Below are 15,258 nucleotides of genomic sequence, written 5' to 3'. Positions count from 1 at the left end.
CATACATATGGCCTTGGAGGGGAAAGTAAGTGCCACCTACTGAACCAAGACTATTTCCTGAGGCACCTACATCTTTCTTGAAGGGCTCCCATTTAAATACCCAGTCTGGCCATTCTTCACTCTCAGCCTTCATCAATGTGGGTATGATGCTTCCAGCTGTATTTTGATGGGCAGTGAGCTTTTAATCCACATTTGGGTGTCTACTGCAGATATACAGTAAATAGAGCATTTTTTAAAAAATATATATATAAAAGGAACTTAATACAGCTAGGTAAAAGGCAGTTGGAAATAACCTATATTTATCATACAATAAAAAAAACCCAGCACTGACAAGATGTGTTCCAATCATCGTGTGCTGTCTCCCAACCTTTGTCAGCTCCCCACCTCCCCCCTTTGGAGATTGTAAATTATTCAGGGGGAGATATGTCTTTTGGTTATAGATTGTGCAGCATGTTTCACAACTCAGCCCCCAGTCCCTAATTGTGGCTTCGAGGTTCTACCACAATAATGAATGATGATTGTCATTATTATAGCACACTTGGGTACTACTGCCAAATAAATAAATACAACAGCGCATACAAGAAAGCTGGTGTTTTCAGTAAGAACTGTGTTTTTCACAGATTTTAAGACCAAAAAGATCAAAATTAAAGGTCTCATAATTTTCACTCCCCAGAGCCAGGGTTGATCTGGGATTTGACCATGATGTCTCCGACACTAAGGAAGAGCCCAATAGCGAGGCCACCAAACAGACCATTAAATAAATTCTATTCTGTGCAACTGTAACAATTCCCCTCTCGCCCCCCATCATGCATCAGCATCATGGTTTGAACCTAGAATCTTCTTGAATCTGCCACTACTTGAGCTACAGGACTCTAAAACTACCTTCAGTTCTCTGGCATATACACACTAGCATAAAATCTAGGTAAATGTAACTCCTAACAGATTTTTTTTCTCCAAACTAGATACATGTGAGGAAGTAAAGAAACTCATCAGCTGTTTTACTGAGTGATGCAATTAGGAATGAAACATTCTGTTCAAGAGAATGATTTAACCAAGTATCAAGAGCAATTTTTGGAGTAACTTTTACTTAACATGAAATGAATGAGCACTGTCGCCAGCGTGGGACCTTTTCAGACTGTTTCTAGGCAGTCTGCATATTTTAACATTCCCCCCAGTTTGTCCTATAAAGAGTATCACTGGGCAGCCTGCTGTCTGTTTCCTCCTAGAGTGGAGAGCCTGCAAAGCCCAGGCACAAAACCTCTCACACAATGCATTTCTGCTGGATGCCAGCAAGCGGGATGACTTCACAGTCAGACTCCTGCCCTCAATTACACAGCTAAGCCAAGCTCAGAGCTGTATGTTTTAAACAGATGTAGGGTGTAATTCTGGCCCTATTGAAGTCAAGGGGAGCTTTGCCATTGACTTCAGTAGAGCCAGGATTTCACTCATGCTGTTTATCTTGGGAATATGTGAAGTTTAAATAAGAAAAATAAGTGTGTGTAAAATATGTAGGGATTAGCAAATCTCTGCAACTCCCTCCTGAACACAATGCATTTAGCCGCATGGTTCAGTGCCTAGGGAGTCAGAAGGTCTGGGTTTAATTCCTGATGCTGTCACTGGCTCGATGTGATCTCAGGAAAAATCATCTCCCTGCACATCTGTTTCCTCATTTGCAAAATAAGGGTAATGATAGTCATGTTTGCAAAATGCTTCGAGATCATTGGATGAAAAGTGCTATGTATATGTGCCCAGCATTACGATTTACACCATGGGCTTATATTAGCATTGGGAAGATGGATTTCCAAAGCCCTTATCGATCACACCCCATCCCTGGTAAAGTATATATTCCCAAAAGCCCCAATCCTGCAAAGGCATATGTGAGTAGCTTTCTACGGGACTACTCACATTGATAAAGTTACTCAGTTCCTTAAGTTTTTCCAGGATTTGGGTCTAAATAGAAAGATGGGAAAGCTCTGAAGTGGATAAATAAGGTGCCGTTAAAAAAAAAAATCAAACTAAACTGAATCAGATACTGTCTAGTGCAGCAGCTGGAGTGCCCTAGTTGGAGTATTATTCTTAGAGGTACAGTAATAACAATCGTCCCTAAGGTTAGATATATCTCTCTCTCAAGTCCATAATTAAAGGGACACAGTATGTTTAGAAGTCAGTTAAAAAAAAAGAAAACAAATTCTTTATAGTCTAAATAACTCATTAAAGTTATTAATGGGAAAAGCAATTAAAATTAAGCATCACTGATGCTGTTTGTTTACCTTTTTCATTCCCCTCCCTCCCGCAGCTTGGACAATGAAAATAGGCTTTACTTTTAACAGCGAGTTAAAAGTCCATTTCTAGTCCATTTCATTTTCAGATTTTCATGCATCAACATTTGGTTTGCAAACACTACAGGGGGAATGTTTGTTTATTTAAAAATACTGTTCCATTTGGATTTTTTTTTAATTATGGAAGTTTGTTGCACAAAACCTAATTTTTTAGGCAAATGTGACCTGAATGTGGCTCTTTAAATTGTTCCTAATATGATAACAATTCGGTCTCAGAATTGTTCAACTCCAAGTGTTCAAAAATCATGAGTCAGACTCCAAAAATCATGAGATTGACTTTAAAAGCACGAGATTTTAAAAATAATAAATTTGGGTTCTTTTTATTTGCCTTCTGTTTTTTCAGGCTTTAAAATTCATGATTTCAAGCTTTTCTCCACAAGCCTGAGGGCTAGAAATTTACTTTCTTTTTGACATGACAAGAGAGAGTCTCAAGTAATGGCATGTCTCTATGAGCCAAAACTTTAAGAAAGACACCAAATATTGCAAGTCTGGTAATAATATTGTGAGAGATGGCAAAACAGCTGTTTTTTAGAAAACAAGTTACCTTTGATTTTAAGAGAAGATAATTCTGTCAATGTGGGAGGAATATCCAGAGTAGACCAGATCCTCAGCCTCTGTAAATTGATGTAGCTCCATTTAATTCGATTAAACTATATGATTTACATCAACAGAAGACCTGATAGATTTCACACACGGGGTAGGATGTTAAATAGAAAGTGTATACCTAACATAAAATTATCAAAGTTCTATATAAATAGTATATAAAATAACATTTATTTGAACAAGGGAGCTGTCAACAAGTTTTTGACAGCTGCAACGGGATTTAAAACTAAAATTCAATTTAAAAATATACTGGAATATGTAAAACAATCATCCCAGATTTGAAGCCTGGTTCTATTCTGAAAAGAGAGTTGGTAAAAGTAGTACGTGATTGTTTTTGTTTAAACCAGCAAAAACATACTCTGATCTGTCCTCTCCCTATTTTACAAAAAATAAAATCATACTTTGCATTCCTATGCCACCTTTCATCTGAGAGTCTCAAAAGGGATCAGACACCTTATCGTGATGAGCGATAACTTATACTCCTGTCTTACTACTAATAAATCTGACCAATTGTATACAGAAATCACTTCAGCCAGCACTGAAATGCATCCAGCTCTGGGGTGGAACAAGAGAGTTGATTGTTTACAGCAACACCACAAAACTGTTTAGGGCCCCACTTTAGGAAAGTACTTAAGCATATACCTAACTGTAAGCACATGAGTAGTCCTAAGATTAAAGCTAGGCACATTCTTAAGCACCTTCCTGAATCAGGCCTGCAAACAATAAGGGCTTGTGTTCATTGCAGAGTTGACCCATGCTCTTACTTGGGAGTTGCCTTTAACCCAGCTCCTGACCACACATAAAACCATCTCACCTGGGTTTGCTGGTGCTTCAGTCAGAGCTAGCTGGCCTTGCTGGGGCTATAGGGTAAAGCCTGAGTAAGGCTATCACTTGGGCTGGTAACCAACCCATTTCACAGTGAGGATACAGGTTAAATCACTTGAGTGATGCTTATGGTCCTCCCGTGTCTTCCCACAATTCCCTGTGTGCCCAGGTGAACAGAAAAGTTCTCCCACAATTCACCAGGAAAGAAGCATAAAAGACAGCTCATCTTAGTGCAGCACAAAAATCCCGGGGATGTGCCCCTAGAAGTCTTAGTGAGACACACAGCTGCATGCAGCACCAGTGAGGGCACAGTAACTCGGGTATGGGTTTTCACCATGGCTGCTCACACCTGAGCGAGGCTAACCCATGTGTCAATCAGTTGAGTTCATTCTGCAGTGAAGACATACCATCAGCGCATAATATCACAAGCAATAGAAGTTGGTAAGGGAATGTAATGAGATAGAATGCAATTGGTAGTTTTAATTTGGCCAAAACAATGGGGCTAATCCTTCTAATTCTTATGCAAAATACCATGGGATAGTTTAGAACTACTTGTGCTCAGGACCTTGGTTTTGCATGTCATCCAAAAGACAGCAGTGTTTTGACAGAGGTCAGCTGGAAGTACAGCAGATGCATGAATGCACAGCAACAGGGCCGGCGCAACCCATTAGGCGACCTAGGCGGTCATGTAGGGCACTAACATTTGGGGGAGGGCAACCACGGCGGCCAGATCTTTGGCCGCCCCGGTCGTCGTCGGCATTTCAGGGGTGGGACCTTCTGCCGCCTCTGTCAGGGGCGGGACCTTCCGCCGCCTAGGGCGGCAAAAAAGCTGGCGGCACTCCTGCACAGCCATTACATATTTGTTGCATTTTTAAAGAGGAAAAAAATATTTGCAGCACAATATAGAACGTTAACACCAATGTGCTCTGGGTCAGATTTTCAAAGCAGCCTAAGAGTTTGGGCTGCCTAATTCCCATTGAAATGAATGGGGACTGGGTGTCCGTCTCCCTTTGTGACTCCAGAAATCTCCGTTTGCATATCTAAATGAGAACTCTATGCCCTGGGGCCAAGGTTTCCAAAAGGGACTGGTGATTTTTGAATTCCCAGCTTGAGGCACCTTGAGCAGCTTGGTTTTCAGATAATGGACACTAAGCACTTTCTGAAAATCAGGCCCATTTTTAATGGGTCTGAAGTGGGACCCCCAAAATCACTAGTAATTTGAAAATCTTGGCCACCACTGTGTAATGTAATAATATAAGGCCACAGCTCTGCTATGATTACCACATATAGTGCTTACCACCAGTTGGAGTGCTTGCTTTCACGAGTAGTCCCATGAGTTGACCTGCAGTGGAACTACTCTCTATAGTAAACACTGTGCCCGGAAATAAGGGCTTGCAGGATTGAAAGAGAATAATTGCATATTGCATAACCCTCGTATTTTGATAGTGGACTCATATGCAAACCAGACTAGCCAACCGCACAGAAAAATAAAAACAAAGCAAGAGCCAAGACAATATAAAAAGTGCAAAGCAAACTATGAAAACTAGGGATGAAGTAATTCACAAACCCCACAAGAACCCCCCAGGAGAGAGTTAAATATTGGTATGTCACAGCACAAAGAGAAGCACAGTACAGAAAATAGCAACAGATGGTCAGAAATTGCTTTCAGGATCCATCAACATGCATTTCTATGTCCAGCTGGTCATCAGTATGGACTTATTCTGCCAGAAGCATGATCATTTTTCATGCCTTTATTTTTATTAATGCTTATGAAAAGTTATTAATTGCAGCATGTTTCCCTTCCATTGCATTTTGCAAAGAAAGGAAAATGGCAGACTGGGAAGGACAGCTGGGGTTGCATATGGTATATGTCAGTTTACTTATGTGTAACCATTTTACTGCTGTAGGGGAATGCAGCGAAAGGTCAGTGTTGAGACCCTACTGAAGAAAGTTCAGTGCACATTCCGGCTGTGAACATATGGTCACTACGTAGCTGATCGAAAACGGAGTTTCAGTGCTCTGCTGCATGCTTACCTTGACCCTGCTCCATACCACCCCCCGTCTTACGTGCATCAGACAAACTATTCTTTAATCCCACATGGAATATGCATTCTGTCTAGAAGATACTTGGAATAACTGCATTTCGTCATTAGTGCAGCAGCCATGAACTGGGCCTATCCATATGGAGGAGTGTGCAATGGACACCACAGTAAGTAAACCACACCCAAAGAGTAGGGATGACAGATACCAAGATGGTAGGTAACTTATAAATGCATAAAATAGAGAGGTGATAATATTTCTTAGCCCTTATACAGCAAATTCCACCCCTAGATCTCAAAGTGCTCTACAATGCAAGATAGGGGAGTATCACTGACCTTCTTTTAGAGATAGGGAAACTGAGACCCAGAGAGGTTAAGGTCACATAGCTAGTTAGCAGCAGAGCCAGGAATAGAACACCCAGGGCTCCTGTGCCATGCCCCATCCCCTAGATCACACTGAGGGTTCTCTGGAAAGATCAAAGAGAGGGTAGCAGCAGCGCTCAGCCAGAATGTCTCTAGGAGTTACAGCAGAACGCACATCAGGGCAGGAGCTCTGTCATCATTTTGCAGCATACCTTGCACTCCCTACTCAGACAGAGGCTGCCCTGTGTTCAGGGTGCAAAGAGCATCTTTGCACTCTTCCCTTGCACAATCCTTCAGGTCTGCCATAATGTAGCCCTGACTGAATTTGGATATTGATTGCACAAGGAAAGGAATGTAATATTATGCAGCCCTTAGAAATATTATTTTCTGTCACTTCTTTACACGCGTAATCTCCTAGACATGGTCAGAAGCGTCCAGTGTCAGAAGGAGAATTCTGTGCTAATAAAATAAGAAAAAAAAGCTGCACCAGTTGTTAACTCAATTAGGCCGTTCAAAATTACAGAAGAGGAGTTTCTCTGGCTTCAAGAGCTTTCAGCTGATTTAGAACATGCCCTCATAACATCACTTGATAAAAATAAGACACTGACTTTTTAATAGAATGAATTACTTAAGTTTTATATTTAACCACAGTCAGTGTTGAGGCTATTACTAGTTTTCAGAATATTTTAGGAATCTGATCTTGATCTTGCATATGCTAAAAGCCATCACAACAAATGTCTTATGCTGTGGCTGCTGGGGAGGAAATAGCGAAGTGGCTGTAGCCGTTAGCACAATGTGTTTCTTTTCCTTTTAGATTTGTTGCTGTCATGTCAGTATAAGCATCAGAAATAGTAATTTCATTGCAAGCAGGAGCAGGGAGGCAGTCATGCACCACCTAGACTTACTCATCTGGCTCTTTATTTGAACTGAGTAACAATTATTCTGATTTTCCAGGGTAAAACTTTCAAAAGCCCCTAAGTGGTTTAGGAGCCCATGTCCCATTTTCAGAATGGGTGCCTACATTTAATTGAAAGTCAATAATATTTAGACTATAAAGTACCTAAGTCACTTCAGAAAATGACATAGGTTCCTAAGTCACCAAGGTGCTTTTGAAAATTTTACCCTCTATCCATTGAAGTTGATTCAGTTGACAAGATTAGCTGCCCTGGGTTCGGTCACCTCTCCTTGATTTTGGGCTGCTTTTGGAGTAATTAGCAGAGAGCTTAATTGTATAATACATCTGTACAATGGTAGTGACACAAAATCATGCATCGGTTCAGGTCAATAAGTTTATAGCAATCGGTTAAAATCAACAGTTCTTTGCGTCTTTCTGTTTAGCTTTTGTTCCATGTGAATGCATTGCTCAGCATTAGTTTAATGTGTTAGTTTCCTTGCTATTTATACCAGGTGGGATAACCAAATATCACAGAATCACAATTAATAATCATTTGCATAGTGGCAATAATGTGATGCTATAAATAGTGGATATTTGGGATGGAATGGACATATTCAATTGTTGTGTTATATCCTCCCACCACTGGGATATTGGTCTCTGTTTTATATGGCCAATTCAGTGTTGCCTAGTCTAATTTTCAATAAACCCAGTGGCAAAGCTTCAAAGCTGGAGTAATCTCCACAACTAGTTGTCTTGTTTGATGTTCAGCCTTTACACAATTTCATCCTCTGACTCCTTTGTATAAACAATTCCTCACCTCTTCCTATATGCTTCTAGCCAGTTATCCTGGGGCTGGATCCCGCCATTACCGAGCAGCTTTTGCACTTCACACAGATGTGTGCAATAGGGGCGCGCTGGCAAGACACTACATTTTACTTGCTGATTCCAGTTTCCTGACGTGAGAAGAGTGAAAAATAACAGAACGTTAAGGTTGCAGGGGTGAGCTCTGAAAAACTAACTCATTATCCACATTTAAAACTATCCTCAAAACCTTTGCCGGGATGCCTGCAAAATCATGACAACGACTAGGCTGAGATCACTGGCCAATATTCTCTCATTGCATCCTTGTACTTCCCAGCCTGTCTGTACCCGTCGGTTATCTCTTGTCAGATATGTAGATTGTATATACTTTCTTCTTTGGGGCAAAGACTCTCTTTGCATTCTGTGTTTGTACAGCAGCTGTCACAATGGGCTCCCGGTCACTGAGTAGGGCTCCTAGGCACTACGATAATACAAATAATTAATCATTAAAGTCAGTAAACGCTCCAATTACACACAAACGGACAGATTTCAAGTTGCAAGTTTTTGTGCTACAATACTACCTTAATAACCTACTCACATGCTATCCAAATCGAATACCATACGTTTATTTTTCTGCAGCCTTAGATCCAATCCTGCAACATCTTGGTCTAGTAGTTTTATTGGCCCATATGGGTGCACAAGTGGCTTTAACACATCCACCGTAATTGAATTGGCCTCGTTAGCACTGACCCCCCCATTTGGTAAGGCAACTCCCATCTTTTCATGTGCTGTATATTTATACCTGCTACTGTATTTTCCACTCCATGCATCTGATGAAGTGGGTTATAGCCCATGAAAGCTTATGCCCAAATAAATTTGTTTGTCTCTAAGGGCTTGTCTACATTACCCGCAGGATCGACGGGCAGCAATCGATCCAGCGGGGGTCGATTTATCGTGTCAAGTCTAGACATGATAAATCAACCGCCGAGAGCTCTCCCATCGACTCCGGTACTCCACTGGAGCAAGAGGTGCAGGCGGAGTTGACGGAGGAGCGTCAGCAGTCAACTCACCGCAGCGAAGACACCGCGGTGAGTAGATCTAAGTACGTCAACGTCAGCTACATTATTCACGTAGCTGAAGTTGCATAACTTAGATCGATCCCCCGCAGTGTAGACCAGACCTAAGGTGCCACAAGGACTCCTCCTCATTTTTACTGATACTGACTAACACGACTACCCTTCTGAAACCTTTAACTTTGGCATTTCCTGACACTTGAGTTTTCACTTGAGCAAAGGCTCAGTAACCCTAATATTTTGGACAGATATGTGTAGAGTTTGTGATGCACAGTGTGATGCTAAAGAAATTGCAAATGTAAAACACTGCTGTTTTGGAGCATTATCTGGTGAAGTGCCAAATTCCCTTAGTTCCCATTAAAGGCTCCAATTTAGCAAAGCATTGGAGAGCAGACTTAACTTTAAGCTCATGGTTAAATCCCATTAAAGTCAATGCTTATGTGCTTTGCTGAATCAGGGCCAAAGCTAATTAGAGACATGTGCTCAGCACCTTGCAGGAATGAGCTTTCTTTTTTTTTTTAAACTAGCATCTCAGTCCCTCTTCCATACGTCCACAGGCGTTTAGATAAACACATCCATTCTCATTACTCTAGTAAGTTCTCATGCAGCACCTTGTCAAAAGCTTGACTGAAGAAGAGAAAGGACATACCTGGTACATTTCCTTCATTCCCTAAGGTCCCAGTCCTGCAACTTGTTAAGCATGGGCAGAACCCTGCTCCCACACACAGCCCCACTAACTTAAGATAAAGTGCATCAGAAGGTGCTGCAAGATTTATCTTCTTATTTCTCACTAAGCTGTTCCCGGTTAAGTACTTACAGACTTCCCCATACTATTTGTTTATCGGTTTTTCCCTAAGGACCCACCCCATCACTGACAAACATTTACACATTTATCCTCCAAACACCCTAAGAGATAGGGAATTATAATTATTCCCACACATATGGGGAAATGGAGGCACAGAGCTTTATTAACTTGCCCAAGTTCTCACAGGTAGTCTGTGGCAGAGCCAGGAAGGAAGAATTCAGTCCTCTTGTGGTATATCCAGAAGGCCATCTTTTATTTCCATTAGTCAGAGTAGCAGGCTCTTCTTTCCAGTTTCAAAGGCTGTTGTCATATAACTTCTGCTCCAGTATCCTCCAATATTTCTTTGGTATTCTTCCAGTTCACCCTGGCTTTCAAAAAGAGTTTGCTAGTGGCTGAGAAAGTTCTGCTAGTTGTCTGCTAGACTCATGAATGTCTATCATCTAGTTCTGGCTGTTCACATATATACTGTTTGTAATGTTGTTGTAACTATGTTGGTCCCAGGATGAGAGAAACACAAGATGGGTGAATATTGAACTAACTTCTGTTGGTGGAATAGAGAAGCTTTTGAGCTTCAGAGAGCTCTTCCTCAGGTCTGGAGAAAGTATCCAGAATGTCTGAACTAATTATAAGGTGGAACAGATTGCTAAGCATGAGGGTTTCACACACACTGCAGGAGACCACTTAACTTGAAGTGGACAATTAAGGGTTAGCAGGCAGTAGGGTGAGTTGCAAATTGTCATGAGCCATTAAATCCATGGTTTTTAGCATCCAGCAGAGTTAAGAATTTAAGTTCTGAGGCTCACCTTTTGAAAGTGTTGTGCAGGCTTCCTAAAGGCACGAGGAATCAGAGATCAGATATTGAGTGATATTTTTGTGAAAAGTGTTTGCCCAGTGGTGACAAGGTTTTTTGTCTTTTATCATTTTTCCATGTGAATTCAATCAAGAACATAGTGATCATCCGGTTTCACCTGCAGGGCCGGCTTTAGCAGGTGCGGGGCCCCATGCCGGGATGCAAATTGTCTCGCGCCTCCCCCTTCCCCCGCCCCGACTCCGCCCCTCCCTGCCCCATTGGATCCCTCCCCAAATCCCTGCCCTGGCTCCGCCCCCAGCCCTGCCCCCTCGCTGCCCCATTGGATCCCTCCCCAAATCCCCCCCCCCCCGCATCTTCCCCAAGCACGCCGCATTCCTCCTCCTCACCCTTCCCTCCCAGGCTTGTGCTGATCAGCTGTATGGCGGCGCAAGCGCTGGAGGGAGGGGGGAGAAGCAGGATGCGGCTTTTTTTTTTTTTCCCCGCTCTGCTGGCAGCCCCGGACATTGCGGGGCCCTCTTAGGTGCAGGGCCCCATTCCGGGGAATTGGCTGAATCGGCTTAAAGCCGGCCCTGTTCACCTGCATACGTGTTGAATTAGTTTAATGCCTTTGGGGTCCACTGTATTAAAATGGAATTGTTTGTGGGTTATTGTAAGATTGTATGTAACTTTTCTAGGAGGCTCACTAATGTAAACCTGGGGGGAAATGTTAGGAATTTCAAAGAACTGTTTGGGACAATACATGTGAAGTATGTTTCCTAGGAGGCCTTTTGAAGTTATGCCTTATGGAAAAAATCCATTGTCTGCTGATTAGCTCCTCCTGGAAACTCCAGATCAAAGACCCCTAAACTGTATAAAGGAGGGACTAAACTTTTCCTTACTGCGTTAGTTCAGAACTGAGGCTGTTATGAACTTGCAACTGTTTGTGCTAGAGCCCATGCTGGAGACAGTTGGGGGGGGATCTCTGGTAAGCTTATTAGTAGGCGTGTAGATTTTTTTTATTGGTTTTAATGCTTTCTCTGTAATGCTTAAACCTCAAGAATAAATACGCTTGCACAGAAAGTGTTTTTGGTTTACAACAGTGGCAACTGCACCATTGGCCGTCTCTAAGGAGAAAGGCAAGCAGACTGTGCTGGTGAATTCACAGTATAATCAGGGAGTTGTGTAGCCTAGAAATGCCCTGGTCAAGAGGCAGGGAAACACAGATCTCCAGCTAAGAGAGGTCACAGCCAGGGGAGCTGGAAGCCTAAGCGTGGGGGCCCTTGCTGGACTATGCAGGGGAATACAGATACAGTTGCCCTGAACTGTGACACATGATTACTCCCATGAGCCAAAAAAAAAAAAAAAAAAAGGATTACAAAGCATTAGTTGAGTTCAGGGCTGGCTCTAGGTTTTTTGCCGCCCCAAGCAAAACATTTTTTGGCTGCCCCCAACCCCAGCCCTGGGCTCTCATTTCCCTCCACCCGTGCCCTCCCGCACCCACACCCCCTGCGACCCCAGCCCTGGGCTCCCCCCACACCAGTGCTAACTCTGCCTGCTCCCCCCTCGCCTCCAGCTGGTCCGATGCTGGCAGGGTCGGGGTAAGCAGCGGGGCTTCTGGGCCGCGCCTCAGCCCAGGGTCCCTCCAGCCAGGGCTCCCACCTCCAGGACCGGCCAGGAGCAGGGTAGCCCCAGAGGGAGCGGAGCCCCGGAGAGCAGGACGCGGGCCCCACAGGGCAGCGCCCCGCCCTCTATGGCCCTGCTGCTGCTGCTGCTTCTGGCCACTTTGCCACAGTCCCTGGGCGGCTCAGGCCACTTTACCCAGCCCCGGCTGCAGCGCTGGGGGGCGGCCGCCCTGCGGCACCTGCAGGCAGCTCCGTGTGCCCCGCGGGGCGGCCCTCAGCCCGAGTGTCCCCCCTTCGGAGCCTGCCTGGCCCAGCCCAAAGGTGCGGGCGCTGCTCCCCCGTGGCACGAACCGCAGCAGCCTCAGGGCGCGACGCACTGCTGCCGCCAGGGCTGTCTCTAGACTTTTGCCACCTGAAGCGCAAAAAAAAAAAGATGGCCGGAATGCCACCCCTGAAAATGTGCTGCCCCAAGCATGTGCTTGGTTTGCTGGTGCCTAAAGCCGGCCCTGGTTCAGGGGAACTCATCACATGCTTAAGCACCTTGCTGAACTGGGGCCTTAGCTATTGTACTACCTTGAACATATCTTTGATCTACAACCTTTATTTTTTAAGTCACCTATAACCCTTATGATTTGTGAGAGTTTGTTTTACCTTCTACCTGCTCTGATCTTTCCTCTGCATCATTTTGTAGACCTATTTAGTTCCTGCCTTATGTCCCGAATCAATTGTTCTCTCCCTATCGCATTTGAAAAAAATCCTTCTCCCCTACCCCCTTTGGCTATTGTTAGCTCATTCTGCTTTTGACCTGCCCTTACCTTTCTCCTGTAAACCTTAAATGGCTGTACATTTTTGCTTTATTCCTGCCCTATTTCTCCATTTCCCCTACAGAGTTTTTCTTATTCTCTGATCTTTGAGCCAATCCCTTGTGAAACTGCACTAGCCACTTCTGGTTTTCAGTTTTCTTTATCAGTGGAATCTCCCATTCCCAGCTCCTTCCAGGTTCATGGAGTTTAATACTTCCTCTTATTACAACAGGATCATTGTTTCTTAATTCCCACAGATCTGCTTTCTCAAAATGCAATAGCCCACGGCTGCTGCATTCTAGGGACCCATTCTTTAGAATACTGAATTGAATAGCCTGTGGGTACGTGCACCCGCCTTACCTATTTGTCTTTTGAGGTCTCAGTTAATTTGCTGATAGCTTTTGATAAGATGTAGACGAAAACGTAATTTCTCCTCTGGGTAGAGTCTTTACTTTCTGTGTCAAAGTTGTCCGCTGATTAAACAAAGAACTGCTTTATCCTCCATGATTTATTACCTTTGTTACCCACAGATATCAGGAAAGATCCCCAGGAGAAATAATCCTGCAATTTTTAGCAACTTGATAATAAGTTATGGATATTTTCATTCTGACTCTTCTTCAGTGCTCGGGGTAGGGAGATCTGTACCAAATACTTATTACTGTTCCTCCTTTGTTATTGTATCCTAACCCAAAGTGTTTAACTTTACAGTCTTCAGTATCAGATTGTAGCTCAGTGGCTACAAATATTTTGTGACATTGTGCCCCAGTACCTCTTTCCCCCTTCTTATGCATGGTACTTAACTAACTGTCAATACTGATATGTCATATGTGAATCGCTGCTGCTGGTCTCAGTTATACTCTCTAGACATCAGCTACACTACCTCTCCACCTTCTATCTTATCATTCTGGGAAGTGTGTGTCAGACCAAAGGTCCATCTAGCCCAGTGTTCTGTCTACTGACAGTGGCCAATGCCAGGTGCCCCAGAGGGAATGAGCAGAACAGGTAATTATCAAGTGATCCATCCTCTGTCGCTCATTCCCAGCTTCTGGCAAACAGAGGTTAGGGATACCATCCCTGCCCATCCTGGCTAATAACCATTGATGGACCTATCCATGAATTTATCTAGTTCTTTTTTGAACCCTGTTATAGTCTGATAGACTATATAGAGCAGTGGGAGTCGGTGAATTTGAAACTTTCAATTAACAAACTGCCTCCTTTGAACCCAAGAGGATGATAACCTACTTGTTCCATCTGATCCAAACTGTTGCCTTCTCACCACAGAATGCGTCCCCATGCTGTGCCAATCCAAACCTCTTTTCTCTGTGCTCTCAGCCCTACCCAGGAGCTGATCTCTAGCATTAGTCTTCCTCTTCCTTCACTCATGCTTAGCACTTAAAACACCCTAGGGAGGGCCACGTGCAGCAGTCTGAGCTGTACTTATTTCCTCAGGTCATTGAAATCAACATTGGGGTTCTATCCAGTCTCTCAAGTGTATGTCCCTGGTTCCCATGGGAGGTCTATAATCCTGAATTCCCCTAGCATTCCCCAGGATAGCCTCTATCCTGCTCGTTACATGTCTTGTCCTGGTGCCCAGGAATCATATACTATCCCTGTTCTCTTGCTCACGAAAGGAAGAGGAGAAACCAGTATAACAGCTGAATGGCTATTGTCACCTCTGAAAGCTCATGCTATTTGTTTTAGCCCCCAGAGCTGACAAAAACATAGATCTCTTTTGAAGCAGCTCCATGTTGTCACTCAGCTGATGCCTTTTCTGTTTAACTGGATGTAATTCTGGTGGTGGAAGAAAATGGTCTTTGGCCATTTTTACAGACAACTGTCTGAGATCATATCCTGGAGTTTACTAGTTGTCTGGTAATGAGACTATATTATAATTTATATATTTGTTGAGAAGGGATTCAAAAGTCATCACTTACTCATGTAGTTCCAGATTCAGTAAATCACTTAACCGTGCTCAAATTCCATTCGACCAGTAAGTATTATGAGGAGATTTACACAAAGAATGAAGTAAAAGAAAAAAGGCAGCCGCCACCTTTGGGCTAATCTGACATTTTGGATCAGCTGGACGGCTCAAACTGACACTCCCTAGATTTGTATCCTTAGGGGTGAGGAGCAGGGCATGTTCCCTGGTGGTCCCTTCAGTCTGGAATTTGCTTCCCCCAAGTATATTGAACGTTAGGACATGTTTAACAGACTCTCTGTTTATTCAGGCTCTCTTTAAGGGGGTGGGTTGAGTTACTGTTTTCACACATAAACACACTGTGTAAACTGTGTGTGTGCGC

Source organism: Malaclemys terrapin, chromosome 1 (assembly GCF_027887155.1).
Source record: "Malaclemys terrapin pileata isolate rMalTer1 chromosome 1, rMalTer1.hap1, whole genome shotgun sequence".
NCBI classification, from domain to species: Eukaryota; Metazoa; Chordata; order Testudines; family Emydidae; genus Malaclemys; species Malaclemys terrapin.
The sequence above is the reverse complement of the archived record's forward strand: the minus strand, read 5'-3'. Positions refer to the sequence as shown.